Raw genomic sequence first — 17,705 nt, 5'->3', positions numbered from 1 at the left:
AAGCGCACAAGTGCGCACAAGTTGCCGGGACCAAGGCTCCGCGGCAACTCGAGCAGTAGGGTTGGAGGGGGGGGATGACTAGGCACGGCACGGCGCGTCGGGCGCGTTCGGTACCATTCGGCACTAGGTAAGTACTCGAGCTGTTGAAAAGCCGTTTAGCCGCTGCGCCCCCACCGCGCCCGCGTCGCACGCGCCGTCCGCGCTCACCGCGTTTCCATCCTGGCGACCCTGGCGTTGCTGTTGCTCTCGGTTCGCATCGCGGAGTAATACACGAATACACACGCCGGGTCTGACTGTGTGTGTTCAGGTTCAGATCACGAAGAAGTGTGACATATCGAATGTTCATTTAATACATATGTGCTTCGCGGAATTTATACGGACACCGAGGTATATCGCATTCGGTAATATGTTCACAAATCGATAATTTAATTGCGGTACAGCCAAAAGCGGCAAGTTTAGCGTCCTCGCGACGGTTGGCTTTATTTTGGCGAGTGAAGTTGGCTGCGCGATTTACGAAATTCTCTCCGCCATGTTAGCGTCTATGCGGCCGGAACGTCACGGGCCGACGAGCGTCGAGCGGTTCGTACAGCTAACTTCTCCGACGTGATTCTTTCGTCGCCGTGTAATCAAGTACGCGTCGCGTCGCGAGATTAATACCGGGAGTGCCGTGCAAAGTATCGCGCGATCGCAGACGCAAGTGACGATATATTTTCACGCGGGAACGAGTTGAGTGAGTGTGCCAACGGAGATGCGACAACGAGGGTGGACCGCGGAGAGGAGGAGGGGGCCTGGGAGGCATCGGGCAACGGCAGAGCGATCGTGAGGTGAGTAGTTGTTTGTTGTTTTGCCGTCCTATGTCGCGTTCCGCCACTCGAACTCCTTTCGATGTTTAACTCCGGCGCAATTTCGGCCGGAGTGCCCGGAGTTCGATCTCCTATGCGAAAAAAAGAGATGTTACGTCACGACGTCGCGTCTCACTTAGGGGCCATTCTACAATATGTCGCAAAAGCACCGTCACGCCGTCGACCGCTAATTGAAAAGTGTAACGGATATTTCGCGGGATTCAGAACTGATAACGGAGGAACGAGGCTCGCAAATAATTTCGTTTCGTCGCGATACTTGCGGACGGTTTTTTTTTTACAACGGCTGGAGATTAAAGTACATTTTTACTTTCACTCTTTTCGCCGACGTTAATGCAATTTGCTTGGTAATTCCGCGATTTACGCGTTCAAATTATATATCGCACGTATAATGTTGAAGTTCGGCGTTGTATATTTTCAAGTATTTTTTATTGCGATTTTATTAGCCACTAACTCACGTCGCGCTATATCGCAGTCTCGCTATTTCGCAGAAGTTGCCAATTCTATTTATGAATTTTTCGGTCCTTAACAAAACCGTCTGACGGCTAGGAAACGGATCGATTTCGAGTCGTAATTAATATGTTGAAACGCCCGTTCGAAGTTTATCCGCTACCATTTGCAAAACGCAGTAGTAAACGGAGTAATTGCAGTTTCTTGTAATTATAATGTTTACGTGTTTTTCGTTATAGTGAATGTTGTGCTACGAAAAATCAGCAATGAAAAAACATGAGAGGAGGAGGAGGCTCGGGGAAGCATCTGGCGACGGCGGAGCAACCGAAGGGTGAGAGTATAATTCATTATTTACTTGTTACATATTATACGTAGCAAAATTAATTATTGAACATTCGGATATTAATATTTTTACATTGTGTAATACGATGCGTATGAAATATTCTTTATTATTCGAGAGATAATACTTTTTCCATTAAAATAAAATATTTTTATAAGACTTTTAACGTGTACATTTCTTTGGATTATTTGTATACTCATTAAATTTTAGAAGTTTATGGTTAAGAAAAAATTTCTTTTCGGATATCTTTAATCTCTGTATATCTACTTAAATAAAATGAATGAAAAATTTTTTTAAAATATAATAATATATAACAGTAGATGTAATCTGAATATATTTGTATTTTATAGATCAACGTAGTTGTGCTACAACTCCGCTGCTGCACATCGTAATGGTGAGTGTAATTATTTTTTTTATTTAAATTTGGAGTAAAGGATCCGGAGTAAAAAACAATATTATAGATATAACAAATATAACACTTTTCGAATGGTAAACGAGCCGCACATTTTACGCTTTGCTTCATCGACGTAAATAATTATTTACGTTCGAGATAACGGCTAACTCGATTGAGAGAGTGTTTTAGAAATGTTATATTTAAACTTGAATTGACGAAAAAATTTGCATCTACAATACTTGGTGTGTGTGTGTGTGTGTGTGTATTACTTTTAGTAGTGAATTTTAATTACTGTTACACGTGAATTATTTAACTTTTTTTTAAAATAATTTGAATAAATTGACTAATTACTGTTTAAAAAATTATTGAATCTATTATTTAAAGACTAAAATTTATCTTTTTATTCGAAAAGCAACTTTTATATTTTAATAATCTACTGAACTTACAATTAGAATCTAGTTTTTTACGTAAATAATCATTCTCTTCTCGAGTCTCCGAAAAAAATGTTACGAGATTTAAAAGTTATGAGATTCATATATATATATATATATATATATATATATTATTTATTAATATATTATCTTCTCTCAAGCATCATTTACTGAAGTGCGAAAAACAAAACTCGAGCAGCGTTTCAAGACGAACTTTATTTGAGTGCCTCAATTGAATTTCAATCGCAATTGTGATGTAACGAGATCAAATTGATTATCAAAATTTATTAAACTATATTATCAAAATGTATTAAACTACATTATTTAAGAGATAAAAGAGAAACTTGGTTTTTTATTCATTAGGTATTATTAATAAAGTGAAATATAAGGAGATACATTTTTTAGAGCTCTGCAGCATATGCAAATGCTTTAATGGATTGTACGAGTAAAAGTGCGGCAATATTTTCAACAAAAGTAAGAAACACAAAATATTTGGTTTAACATGAGAGACAAAGATATTAGTTTTAATATAAAAGCAAATATACATATATCTGACATTTCGTGCGAATATGATGTCACGTATATAACGTATAACGTATCTTATTTTTACTCCTTTGAAACTTTGCGAGTAAACATCAATAGTATATTTTCGGTAATCATGAAATGTGTTGTTTTCTATAAATTGCTTATTACAAATGTTTACGAAGGAACGATATTCGTTCCTAAGCGGTTTCAAGCGGAGTTATCAAGCTCTTGATGCGTTCCAATTCTGTTTTAATCCATTTCATTCATCTATGTATTTCGTATCGCGGCAACAAATATTTGATTTCATGTTAGCATGGTAGGTGGTAAAACCAACGAACGGCAGATTATTATTATTTTAGCAGAAATATTAAATATTTCGTACGCATACAGCTCGCTGAATTTGGAGAAAAAAAAAGAACGACCTGATGAAGCTCCGTTATACATTGTACATTTAATTACGTGACGTTACCAAACTTTTTAATAAAAATTTACATAAAATAGTCATGTCAACAAAATATACCGAAACGTATACGCGAAATATATCTGACAAAAACAGTAGAGAGCCAAATGCGTTGAGTGGATTTTGAAGTATCGAAACGCTTAACCAAATCATTTCCACATATTTTTCCAATCGTTCCCATTCGTTTTTACTCTCTATACGCGATTTCAATATTCCAGACGCGATTTCGTGCTCACGCAACGATAGTATAAAATGCGAAAAGTTCTCTCATTCTCTCGTGTTTATAAATTTTCATTCCATCGTCCGGCGGCTGTTTTTAACGAAAAACTTCTTTTGTGATTGACGTGTAACGCGCTCTCTATACCAAATTGATGCGCTTTAAATTGTTATAAAAGCATCGTTTTACATATCAAGCTGCGCTTAACTAAGTCGCAATTATACATGAATTATGAAACGCCCCACCGGACCGCCGAATAAAAACGCTGAATAATTTTCTGTCCGCTGCAGTAGCTTACTAAGCATAATTTTCACAGTATATGTACACGCACAGAGAAATGCAGTTGCTCGGTCATTTCTTACATTTTTCCACCATATCTTTGTTGAAATTACCATTTTTACGTCAACACGTTTTTTCGTAGTCCCGAACTCGTCTTTCTTTCATAACGCACACGGACGACGTAATATAATTTCCGCGACATAAACGCAAGTCAGCGAATTACGTACAAGTTTCAGCACTTCAAGGGACTAACGTTTACCTTGTGCTCATTCTCTAAATCTAAAAGCACGCGTGATTATTTTAAAATATATCGTGCATTGTCTTGCTGAAACGGAAAATATATCGCAACGTCGGTCGAGATAAATTATATTACGTACTGTGATGAAAGCTTACGCGTTATATTTCTATGGTAATACCGTTGCGAGAAGCAACCTCTGTTATTATTTAAGAAGGATCTTTTATCTTTCTTTCCATCTCACGGCAATTTTATTTTTACAAAAATAAATTTGCCTTTGATCGATTTAATCTCGTAAAACTAATCTTTTGAAGAGCTCTTGAATCGGTCACGTCTATTATTACCCTTATCTTGACATTAATTAAAAAGAGATAATGAAATACTAATCGCATAATTCTCTCTTGATTATGCGCATCAATCTACATCACATTTTGCGTCATACTTTGAGTAAGTAGACCGATATGCGCGATAATATGAACAATAGAAAACTGGTAGCTTTTATACAGTTCTGTTTTTAAAGACCGCTTTGTTGTTTTATATTCGAGGATATTTTTGACAGTAATGCATATTTACTTGGAATACATGAACTATTCAGCGTACCATTGGCGCATCATTTTCTCGTAATAATAACCATTTATTTTGCAAATAATCCAAATTACAGAATAGTATGCGCGTATGTATACCTCGGTCGAATTTATCAACCATTATGGGCAATGTATTATTATTTTAATAATGCATTTGATAATTTAATCTGCAATTTTTTTAAAATAAACAGTCTATACGTGCCTCGTAGTTCCTATATCGATTTATTCAGGGACGCAAGGTATCAAGGTAGGGGATCGCTGTTATTTTCCTCTCTTTTTTTTTCTTATTGTCAAACATTTGCTATCCACCCCGACTGCACGAAGATTCGCTCCTCATCGGCAACCTAATGTGCTATGTTTTCTACAGAAGCTGTATAACAAAATTGAAAGTGGTAAAGTGACAAGTTTCCTCGATAACGAAAATGAAAAGGTGAAATCGGGATGTTCCGGCGCGAGGAAATTTTTCCTACTTTTCTTCCTCTCGCGTACGCTGTAAAATTTAATTTATTACTAATTATTATTATTTAATTAAAGTATTGAATAATAATGTGCATGTAGAAGACAAATTTATTACGAGTAACAAATTTATTTGGAGGATCGTGAATTTTATTCATCCTTATTGCCCTGCAAGCAAAAGTAAGATAATTGAATCTTGTTCTGTATAACCAACTAACATTGCGAAGTTAAATTACAAAACGTCGTAATTACGGCTTTATAGCATCATAAGTCTTGAGGCAAAGCGACGAAAGCGGTGTTAAGATAAAAGGAAAAGCAGAAAAGTGTTCTGTAATAATTACTATTAATGCTCTCTGTTCAATATATCCGTTTTTCGTGAGCACAACTAATTACGTCACCGTTAATTTGCAGCGCGCATTGCCGCCAGCGACTACATTGCGACATAATGGTACTTATTGTTAGACTAACAAAAACAGAATAATAGATTTATATAATAGATTTATTGAAAAAATATTATAATATATCTACATATTCGTAAATTATTCGCCATCAATATATACACGTAAGAAATCATCAAAAAAACATATTGAGAGCAAGCATAATTGTCAGATGCGGAGTTTTTCATATTAAAATATATCACATGTAAGAAATATAACAAATCAGTATTTTTTAAAACATTTCTTGAATATCTTGATATATAGGCTTATTGGATTAAATATAGTAAGTAAAAGAAGATAAAAAAATATCATATTAACATAAAGATATTAGCGCAAGGTATATATTAATAAATAGTACCTATATTAGTCTATCACATGCAGTTAATTTCTCAAAACGTTAAAAAAATTCGATTACAAACTTTTTATCCGCAAAATTCGTTTCGAGCACCACTGTGCGGCGAGTCGATATTTCAAATTAATTGAAAGCGCTTCCCGGTTAGCACCTATAGAGCTATCGTGGGCTATCGTGTGCTATCGTGTCGACACTGTCGACAGTCCGCCAATTTATCCATCTCATCGAAAAGGCACGACTTCGTGCTTAAGTCGGGATGCGCTGATGAATATCGGGTTTAGATAGTTATTAATCAAGCGAGGCGACGTCACAATATCGATGTAGGTATCGATTAAACCCCTTCGGATACGATAAAGTGTCAATTAGACTTCCGTACCTCAAATATTTCTTATTAACGATCGACACTTTGTTTTTCGATCAGTTCCATTGCCTGCGGTTTCAAATTAACTGCAAATTAGTTCACTGAGATAAACCGTTTTCTCAGTGAACATTTTTAAGATATTTATTTTCTTATATAGAAAAATGGAATCTTAATTCTAATTTAATTTAATTTAATTATTCAAAGGTAATTTACGTTACCGCGCTCACATTATCAAAAAATTACATAGAATTAAAAAGAATATATATATATATATATATATATATATATATATTATATATGTACATATATTGCTACTACACAGGTTTTTTAATTCTTCTACATTTCGTAGATTGTTTGAATTTTTGTGAAAATAGTTAGTTTTAAAATGGACTTTGATAAATTATAATAAATTTACACCTTTCTCGCGCGTGCTTAATTTAAACAGAATAAATGTGAAATTATAGTATTCTCTTGATCATAATTGGATATATGGTAAGACTAATCGTAAGAATTCCGCCTAAGCCCTTCGCATTATCATAGTAATATCATAGTAACTCGTGGCTCGTGGTTGTATTTACTGAGAGTCTCTATATATATGCCTGTAAGGCCTGGCTAAATTATGTATTCGACAATACGTTAATGTCTGTCGCGTAGCGTATTGAAAATTCGCCCTTAAATTTTATGCTAATGAGCGGCGAGCAATATTAACATGTCCGTAATACCTATGTTAGCGCGCATTATGCATATCTGGAGAAAATATACACCACAAGCTCTTAATCATTGCACCAATTAATTCAGGGCACGCGGTGCACCAGTTAGCGTCGCTGGCTTCCTGTTTAAACTGTTTATCTCCTGTTAAGATGAGATTTAATATCCTTCTCGTATACGTTGTCCCTCGACCGGAACAGAATATGACATCAATCACTCTAGAATTATTAAATTTTACATTCAAATTTTCACGCGCGCGCTAAGCTACAAGGGCTGTCCGTAATTAACGGTAATATTAGGTTATCGCCGGATCATTACGTATATATTGCGAGAACGCGCGATGCGTCCGTTATTCTAATTAGTCCATCAGGAGATATAATGCACCGTATAACAGAATCTCCAGGTTTCGTATATATGCTCTATTTTCTGTTCAGCAAAAATCTCGTGTATATATATACATATATTGACCATCAAGCAGGTTGCCATGTATAATAATATCCACACTTGGCATTTGTCCGAATTGGACAAAGACCAATCAAGATCTTTGAAAGACAAATTAAATTTATGCACTTAGATATTTATTTTTTATTTCTCTCTCTCTCTCTTTCTCTTTCTCTTTAATTATAAAAAATTTATGAAAATCGAAAAGTAAAAGAAATAACCCTTGGAGAACACTGGAAACCTCATTAAACAATCATCAGGTAAATGTGCGGGCTTTTTATTCGTTTTTCCGAATCGTTAAACGAACGACTATAGAATAGATAAATTGGTATGTTTTTAGAACCACCATGTGTTTACCTCTTATAAAAACGCAAAAACATGTTTTCATTTACTCGTACAATTATGCGCAAAAATAATCTTGTTGAATAGTAAATCTATACCAAAAAAACATTTTTAATATTTAGCAAATAAATATTATGCATTTTTTAAGATTAATAATTTTTTTAGATTAATCAAAAACGTCAGTATATATGGAGCAGAAATCATATAGATTAATCCATAAACGCAAATGGCCGTAAATAACCATGCAACAGCCAATAATTATATTTTTTTATCGTATACACGCAAAACCGTCGGGCACGAGACTGCTAAGCGAATTTTTCGCGTCTCATTCGGCTGGTCACTGACCAGGCCTTACAGCAGATAAATTGGTAGATTCGCGAATCACGGTTCGTGTAGAATGGAGAGATTCTCGTGGGACATTCGTAGGAGGGTACCGTTGGTCGGTAGGGACCGACAATACACGCAGAGGAACGGCAGGACCAAAAAGAAAAATAGATACCCCCGTAAATTCCAGCATTTTTACCGTCGACCTATGTACGCGCCCCCGTCATTCGATTCATCCAGCATCGTACCTTTTTTCCCGCGACCAACGGTATTCTTCACTTTTAGATTCGACCCGCTTCGATGCCCTCGAAGGCGCTGCCGGGTAAAATGTACTACATGTTGTACCTACAATACGTTATACGACGGGAATAATATTAGAACGAGAAAATTCATCAAATCAATACGCCGGCAAAAACGTAGAAGCAAGAGTGATATTAATTTTTTATTTGATAACGGTTTCATTGTATACGTAACACGAAATGCCATTTTGAATATTTTTTTCTTCTTTCCTTATTATGCAAACACATCATATGTGAAAATTGTACATCCAATATTTTTGACAAAGTTTGCGGAATAATAATTAAAACTCCCGACATATTTTCCGCACTTAATTTTCTTTAATTACGAACAAATAATTAAATATTGATGAACTTGCTGTTTTATAATTGAAAAGTAGATTTTGCGCAAATTGTTACATATATATTATATTATTCTGCACGTTTTAATGTTTGACCGTATAATACCTTAACGATTTAAATGTTTTGGAAATTTAAAAAAAACCAATGTTAAAAAATTACATATTTATATACGATTTATACAAAACGCTAATTCTTTAAATGAAACATGTTCCCGATATTAAAATAAATTGCACTAATTTATATATCGCGCTGCGGCAATAAATGTCATTACGTTATTCACACATGCGCCAAGGGAGATATTAATTTGAAATTGACAAAATTGCATCGTTCAGTACGAGTTCCTTCCTCCATTGATTCTCTCTCTCATTTGGCGAATCTATTCAATAAATACACTGATTTTTTGATGGAACGCGATAAAAGCGATGTGAGCGTTTCGGCGCGGTTTTAATTGTTTATATTTTAAACATACATCTTCCTATATGCAAACACGTCGGCGGTACCGTCCAAATTTACACGTTACGTTATCGTTATTGTTACTGTTAATTGAACGTTTCATTCAGTTCTCATTCATTAAACTTGAAACGAGTCGATTAATATAAAAAGTATCTGAAACGGCGTAATGCAGTATAGCACGATTATTGCAGCTTGCACTATCGATCTTTAATTTTTTCGAATTTCCATGGCTCTTTTGGCAAAATTTGAATTAGCAAATTGCAGCAGTCAAATTTCACAAAATTTCTCAGCGCAAATTCCCAATACGTATTATGATTCGCGATTCCGGGAACGTATTCTCTTCTCCAATTTAAACTTACCACTATTTTTATGTAATATATATATATATATATATATAAGTTTGCAAGTATATTATATATAAAATGGTCGATGACAATAATTGATTATGCGCGCGACCAGTTCTCTTGGCCTGTAATGAATTTACACTAAATAAGAAGTAAATGAAAAAAGTTATTATTGCTTTAGAAATTCACGTTTCTTCTAAATTATCTCTCGAAAAACATCTTGTATCTTGTAGTTTAACTCGTTGAAGGGTTATTATGTCAATTGGCGGAAGAGAAAATTTTTTGCCGAAATTAGATGTGCTTTTAAGAGAGTAGACTTCGTATACTTATATAATTTTAGAATTTATCGGGAGTTTTATAAGTATAAGAAACTGCATCGTGTATTGGCTCTTAAGATCAAACGCGCTCGTTCTTGATGCTATAAATTTAACATCTTCCATTTTGGATTATCTCTTATAAGAGGTATAGAAACATTATTGTTCATTCTTTCACTTATTCTAAATATTCGGAAATACGCATTCGAATATCGTAATTCAATCTCGACGAATGTGACTCGTTCGGAGACGATCGGAGACGATGACTTCTTATCAAAATTCAACGCGGCAAGTGCCAGCGGGAATCTCGGAAATTCTTGCGAAACTTTCGGCATTTAGCGCGATTTAAGTTCACCGCGAATCGTGTAACTGACGAAGGAATTAATGATCCTTTTGGAGGCCGGCGAGAATATATATCATCTCAATTCGTCGTCATGAGCGAGCATGAAAATTCATCCGTGAAAAGTTTTCCTGCTTCATCTCATCGAACGATCGAAAAAAAAAAAGAGAAAGGTGACCAAGAGGAAGACGACGAGGGGTATACGTCGGATTTAATCTCGCGTGTTCGTTCGTGAGCCCGTAACGATAAATTTATCATCCTCGGAACGAGACACGCCGCGCAGCCAACCTGTATAAATGCAAATCACGATCGCGGAATGTTTTACCGTTTCTATCTTTTCGGCTCCGTGGTTTGGAGCGAGTTTAATTGCAGTCCGTAAATGTACAATTGTCTTTCTCTCTCTCTATTTCCTTTTAAAGCAGTCTCTTAATTATTGTAATAAGATTCACCTTCATCGAACTTCCACTTCGCGCTTTGTTGCACGAAGTTATAAACCCTTTTCAACGAAGTGTATATATTTAGGAAATTGCAGTTAACGGGGGATAACAGCGTCTTTGACACGCGTGAGGTGTCTGTGATCGCACAAAATGTTTTAGAACTTATTACTCTGCTCGTTTTTTTTTTCCAAATCTTTATACCTACCAAACAAAGAGATAAAAAAACATACGTATCGTTACACCTTGCATAAATGCAGTTCGCGAGAATAGCGGGAAAAAGCCTCGCAATTTCAGAAGTTATTTATGCAAATGCCATTTTGCGATTCCAGTTGCCAAACTTATCTTCGCTCTAAACTACTTAAGCGTTGATCCTATTACTCCAATAAGCGAAGACTGCTAGAAAGGCGGCGTGGTTGTAAAGTACTTCTGAGGTTAATCAGTTACTGCCTCGGTAAAATGGTAATAGGGTAAATCGTAGCGAGGTATAAGTAAATCGTCCAATTATTGATCGCTTCAAGGTATCCAGTCCCTTCGTTACAAAATGATTTATGAAGGTTTCATTAAAACGGCAGTCATAATTATAATCCTTTTCTGCAGACACGGCGAAAATGAATAATTTATATACATATATTAGTCTCCATTTCTCTTGTGAAAAGTTTGTAAATCACTCAGATTATACCTCACGTTTAACAATGACACAATGTACAGTCGTTTTTGAAAATTTATCACACCGTGGAGGAATAATACGCGTTTATTTATGCAGCAATATATTTTAAGAGCAAAAGTTTATATATATAAATCTTATAAATACAAGTGGCCAATAACTATGCGACAACCAATGCGATTTAGAGTGGTTTTTATCGAGGTGAGCCCCACGATGGCAGCTGGAGAGATTGATTTTATCCGGCAGCCACTTTCCAGTCTGTGGCTTTTGTCCTCGCTTTTCCCACGTCGTATTTGCACCGTCGTGTCTCCGGCGTGATACATCGTCATTTAATAAGAAATGGAAATTTCAACAATTGAATTATCGTCTCCGGTAGGATTTCCATTTAGCTTCCGTCGAGTAGTTGGACGACATTAAAATGAATTGTCCGGCAAACAATGGGTTCATACGCCCCAACAAATTTGCTTTTGATTGTTAAGCATTCCTAGTACTATCCTCGTCCAGAAGCGTCAATACTTGAACGATGCGGCAACTGGCTCAAAGTACAGCGCGGTTAACCGACGTCAACGTCGAAATGTTAACGGTTTCTATTTGCACGGACAGCGCAACGGATCGCTCCGCTCATCATGCATGTTATTAAGCTTAATCCTCCACCCAGAGCATTCCGCTTTTAATGGATCAACCGTGAATGGCAGATTTTTTGACGAGATTAAAATCAATCTCTCTCTCTCCAATAAAAACGTTAAATAGATTTGTAGCTAAAGAATCCTGTTATTTAAATTCTGCTGAAGCCGCTTTATGTGTGTAAGATAAAGAAGAGAATGAGATTTTTTTGTTATCTCTTTGAACTTCGAAAATTCATTAAATAACAACAGTTGTCATAATTTTAAAAATTATTTTTATAATATTTCACTCGACTATTTGTTACATTATTCGCGAAAGTTGCCTGCATGCCTACGCAGTTAAAAATTAATTGGAATATCTCTCCGACTATTTTTTCGATCGGTATACAGAATGATACATCTTATGAGTCGGAAGTTATGACTGCATAATTACTGTAATACGATAAACAAAACGAAGGAAAGATGGATGGAAAATATACGATAGCCCTTAGAGCGAGCAAACGAATGCGCGAACACGCTGGATGCCGGAAGGGGCTCGAGTCGATTTTTGTTAGAGCAGCTCGACGATCTTCCTCTTCCAGCGATTTGACTTTCAAATTTCCTCCACCGCGGAAAAATGTACTCTTCACCGCGCCGTTCCTGCTGCTCGAGAGCATCTTCGAAGGAGTACTACCTTACCGTTCACCGTCGTCGCAACCGTCTCTCGCGTTAGGCAAGCGGGCATAAAAATGATCGCTGCGACGGGAACCGTCGGTTGCACGGAGATTGATTTGCAACACTCGGTTCGGAACGGAAAATCGCCATCATCTCCTGCCTTCCGGGTAACCGCGAGAGATAGAATCACATTTTTGAATATGGCTCGCGTTTCATCTCGCAGTTTTAACCGCAAATTATATCTATTCGATATAATTTATATGAGGTACTATGAGATGATAAACTCAACTAAGATTTCTAAACTCAAATATATAAATCCCATCGCGAGTTTAACAAAATGTGGAATTGAAAAAATCTGAAATGTAAAATTCGATATCTATATAATCTGAGAGAGTTCTTCAATTAATAAAACTTATATTCATAAAGTTTATATTCATGCACATTCTTTTGATAGCAGTTACAAATTTTTTATGGCAAATATACGGCAAATTTAATAAAGACACACTGCAATCAAGAAAAAAGAGATAAGAGATAGAGAGATAAATTTCAGGAAAAATATAGCACGAAAAGTTTTTTCACTACTTCTGAATAGTCCATATCGTAAGCAAGCGCGTACTCTGATTGCGAGAGCGCGGAAGTCGCGCACGAGAGCGAGCGGGGACAGTGCGGGTAAATATTGATTGAAACGGCCGAAAGGACAATCTATATGCATGGGGTGCGTTCGTACGTACCGCGTGACACGAAGGTATGATTTGGGGGGGGGGGGATAGAGAAGAGGAGAGAGCATTCAGATGTTATTCCGCGATTCGATAAAGGACAACCTATCGTTCTCCATCGAGGCATAACTTTATTATATATAGTTTATCGTTTCCCGACTCCGCGTGATTAACTGCGATCGAGGAGAGTGTGCGATTCCGGCACCCGCAGTCACGCGACGGCCGCATACTTACGGCAAAATGGCGTAAAACGCGCGCGGATTATATGCAGCATTCGCGGTGGAAGAATGACTCGGTGGGGCGAGACTAATCGACGATAAAGTGCCGCGATCAACAGTTACGAGGGAGAATTCGAATGGAATGCATGCGATCGACCGGGCGCGCGTTGCAGTTTCCGTCGGCCGCGCCACTTCATATCTTAGAATTTCAAATACCCGTGAATTTCGTTTCTAAAGGTGCAAATTTATCCCTCACAACCGCGGGATATAGACGCGGCTCTGAATAGCAACTCGCAGGTAATAAACCGCGAAATCAGGTTTATCCAATTCTCACGATTTAGAGTAGTTACGCGGAGGTATTTAGCATCTTCCCGTGTTTATCGCATCATCTTCCGACTTATAATACAGTTAAAATAACACAAAATATTTGAAGAACGTGGTATATTATATAATATTTACTGTGACGTGTGCAATCGAGAATTTACACGTATTTACTCGAGTATCATATTTTCGATTTCTTTTCTTACATCTGGTCCGTTTATTTTCCCCGTTCTTCTTGGACCAATGTAAACTATCGGCAAGAAATATTCCGAGTTAAAAATACAAGAGCGAAACTGGACTTTTATCTGCCGTTAGTGGTTTCCGATGTAGGAAGTAAGCGAGTCACTTTCGACCGCGCGCTTTTATGCCATGCGACAATCTTGTTCTTTTCTCTCGTGGATGTTATAGACCGTCGGCTACGTCGCTCCGTCAACGCCACCGAAGAATGCAGAAACTCCGGTATTACATGACGCTGGCACAAGCGCATTCTCCGTGTTTATCGTCGCTGACCGAGAAGAATGAGAAACGCGCGATATTCGCCCTGTCGTTTCCGCGCGGCCAAAGTTTTTCCATTATTCGTGAAAGCCTTGCATTCGCGGGAGTGCAACGCACCGCTCACGGCGCGGACTCGCGCGTTGGGCCGCGGGGTGACCGGGTGACCGCGGTGGGTGCTCATCCGGGCGAGTGGACCGATCGCGGAATCCGGTGCCGTCGAGAAATGGAAGGTCGCTGTCTACAGCGACGGGCACGTGGGGAAAGTTATAATCGTGGATTATGAAATATATCGGGCGAATTAATGTCGCGCGACTACGTTATCCCGACACGTCGCGGCGATATTTCAGCATTGCCCGCGCGTGGATATCTACTTACTTCGCCGAACGCCACTTCCACTGACTCGTCTCGCCCTCGCCGCGTCGTTAGTTACCGGAGAGTTTATTGCGTCGGAAGAGCGTGCTGACGACAGTTCATTTTATCTTTATTTACGCAGTTAACACGGAGCGCGTCCCAGAAATCATACCTCGCGATATTACAGTTTCCGATAAATCTGAAAAGCATTTTCTTGTAAACTGGCTTCGTAGGAGAGACGGGGAAACATTTCTCGTACGCGTACAAAAGACTTTACCTATAAAGAATTAATCCTTTTGCTCTTATACTTTTTTCAAAGCCCGGATTTTGCATCCCGATCTTTCGCTTACAATTGCATAGAGTTCAGAAACTATTTATGTCCGCAGTTTGAAACAAGCGTCGTCGTCCTTCGTGGCCTGACATCCAACATTTCCATTGAGGAGAAATATATGGGCTATGTGTATATACAATATACAGAGACAACGTGCATTATGATGGCGCGCGGAAAGTAGAAATTGTTAGATATGCGAACAATACACTCCGTATTTTTTGTTCTTTTTATTATTATTTTTTTTTTCATCGACGGGACGGCGGAGTAAACGATTTCCCGACACGTACGCAACAATATTCGCTGGCTTCGCTCTTTTTTTCACATTTTGATACGTGTCAGCTCGTCCTGCGGACGACGGACCGGACGCTACGTGAAGCGGGGAGCGAAAAAGGCAACGCAACACAGACGATAAAAAGAAGAGGAGGCTGCAGGGAATGGCGATTGGCAACGACGGGCTTCAATAAGTGTCCGAGTTCACTACAATAGCCTCTGCAACAAAACGATCGAATCGCAAGTATAACATATCATGTTATTAACACCCGACCGGCGTGATTAAATACGGGAGTTTACGCTTTGACGCCGTAATAGAAAATTAAATTCTCCATTAATTAATTCGTTTTATTAGGAAGAATAAATTTGTTACAACGTTTACTCTCTCAAATTATGTCAATATCGTTGGAACGGGAACACTGTATTGTTTCTGTCGCCAGTCTATGAATAATCATGACAAGAGATGCTTTCCATTTTACAATTTCGCTGAATGTTATGATTATTCATATCAGCTAGGGGCGGAAATAATAAATAACAGCTGTAAAATGCACCTAAAGTTTCCTGCAGATTTAATATATAGGGTGTTTCCAAACCACGGATATCCTTTTTAATGAAAGATTTTTTTTACCAATTTGCAATTGGTTTTTCTTTTCCGGAAATGTCGAGAGTGGTCATTATTTATTAAAAATTTCCAATGTTTTTGCATTATATACTGTAACTATGTCTCAAAATTCTATTAAAATAAATTTTATTCTGAATTTAATCGAAAAGTATAGATATTGAAAATATTTTATGATCTATATATTATATTTCTAAAATTCTCAAAAAAGTCTTCTCTTTCCAGTTATAACTTGAAAATGATCGATGTTTCGATATTTTTATTAAAGAAAAATAAATTTAAAAAAATCTTATTAAAAACTTATTTATAGAAAATCAAAAAACTTCAAATATATCTTCAATATTTGATGATAAATGATTAAAATTAACCGTATCCTATTAAAATTAAATCTTTTGCTTTATCCGGTCCATTATCCAAGTAAATTAGACGTGGATAATACCTACATTACTCCCACTAATACCCATGTGGTTATCCGAATCGACTAGATTACGGAACTGAAGTAAAATATTGGCACATAATCGGAGATCTTCCTTGATACCACTTTTGCTTTGCGATAATGATATCAAACTGCTCATATTCTTTATTTAAAAAGTTTTCTTTTTTTTTAAATAATTAATATACATTAAACAAAATCTACAAATGTTAGGATATAATTATATATAATATGTTATTTCCCAAAAGAAATCTTTAGTTTGCTTCATATTGATGAGGATATCCTCTCTCTCTCTCTCTTCATATACTTCCTTATTGTCTTCAAAATACTGATTACCTGATCTGATATCGAAGATAAAATATATAGACAAAATATTCGATTACAAGAAATTATCGTAAGCGGTACACACCTGCATGTGTCAACTTCACATACACTGTTTGCCGCTTCGTCCCAAGCGATGAGTTTCTCAGTAGATAAAGATCACACAAAGATCTATCCGATCTAGGACAAAGATCGTCGTGACCGGTAAAAGGGTACGAAAAGATAGAAGCGGCAGGATTCGAGGCGCTTGGGTTTTTCACGTAACTGTCGTTGCAGTTGCGACGTAATCGAATCGAAACTATAATAACTTTGTCCCGAGCGCGGCGACCTGGCGGCAAACTCGATTTATCTCCGAGAAGAGCAACGACAGTCAGGGTCGGCCGATGACGAAGAAGGACCGAGAAGGAGCAAGTAGTCTGTGTGCCAAAGGACGATCGATAGCCATGCGGCGGGCCGATTCCCCAGTATTTCCCTATCCTTTCATAGTTACGGCCTCTCGTAGGGGCGCATCGCCGTTTTATGGCTTATAAAACGACGGTCGACGGAGCCCGGTTCTTCGGGAAAGGGCAAGAGGGAGGAACAGATTTGCCTGTCATTTGCTGTTAATGTCTCGCGTTTACGTCATTTGGTCCGGCGCGCGGCGTCAAGTGTGATGGCAGATTGAAAGACGTTGATCGATATATCATTACCGCGTAAAAAGGGGTAGTATACGGCAAATCGATCGAATACTCTACGGCTGAGTGTTATAGCAAACAAAAATGTGAAAGGGATTAATTTTCGATTACTTTTTAAATATTTCTGCTTCGTTATTTAAACAATTTTTACTCCGACTTAATAATTCAATTTCTATTATCTGTGGTTGAGAGTGAGCATGCAGATCCTAATTTATGTTACATATTCTCTCTCTACCGGCATATACTACCTACTCGGGTCGATAAAATTATCTCCTTGTTCCTCGGCGAGCATG

General features: G+C 37.4%; 1 long non-coding RNA gene across 1 annotated transcript in view; it reads left to right on the top strand.

Moving 5' to 3' along the window:
- Positions 1-8: 8 nt before the first annotated feature.
- Positions 9-17,705, top strand: part of LOC143896834 (uncharacterized) — a 47,564-nt gene continuing 29,867 nt past the window's right edge. Inside the window, exons 1-3 of the long non-coding RNA XR_013256763.1 lie at positions 9-824; positions 1,550-1,641; positions 2,001-2,044. This is a non-coding gene — a long non-coding RNA (uncharacterized LOC143896834). The remainder of the gene's footprint in view (positions 825-1,549; positions 1,642-2,000; positions 2,045-17,705) is intronic.

The sequence above is a fragment of the Temnothorax americanus genome, unplaced genomic scaffold, assembly GCF_048541705.1.
Source record: "Temnothorax americanus isolate GAGA-0224 unplaced genomic scaffold, ASM4854170v1 Scaffold2, whole genome shotgun sequence".
Taxonomy (NCBI): domain Eukaryota; kingdom Metazoa; phylum Arthropoda; class Insecta; order Hymenoptera; family Formicidae; genus Temnothorax; species Temnothorax americanus.
Note: the sequence above shows the minus strand (reverse complement) of the source record. Positions and strands in the feature narration are given on the sequence as shown.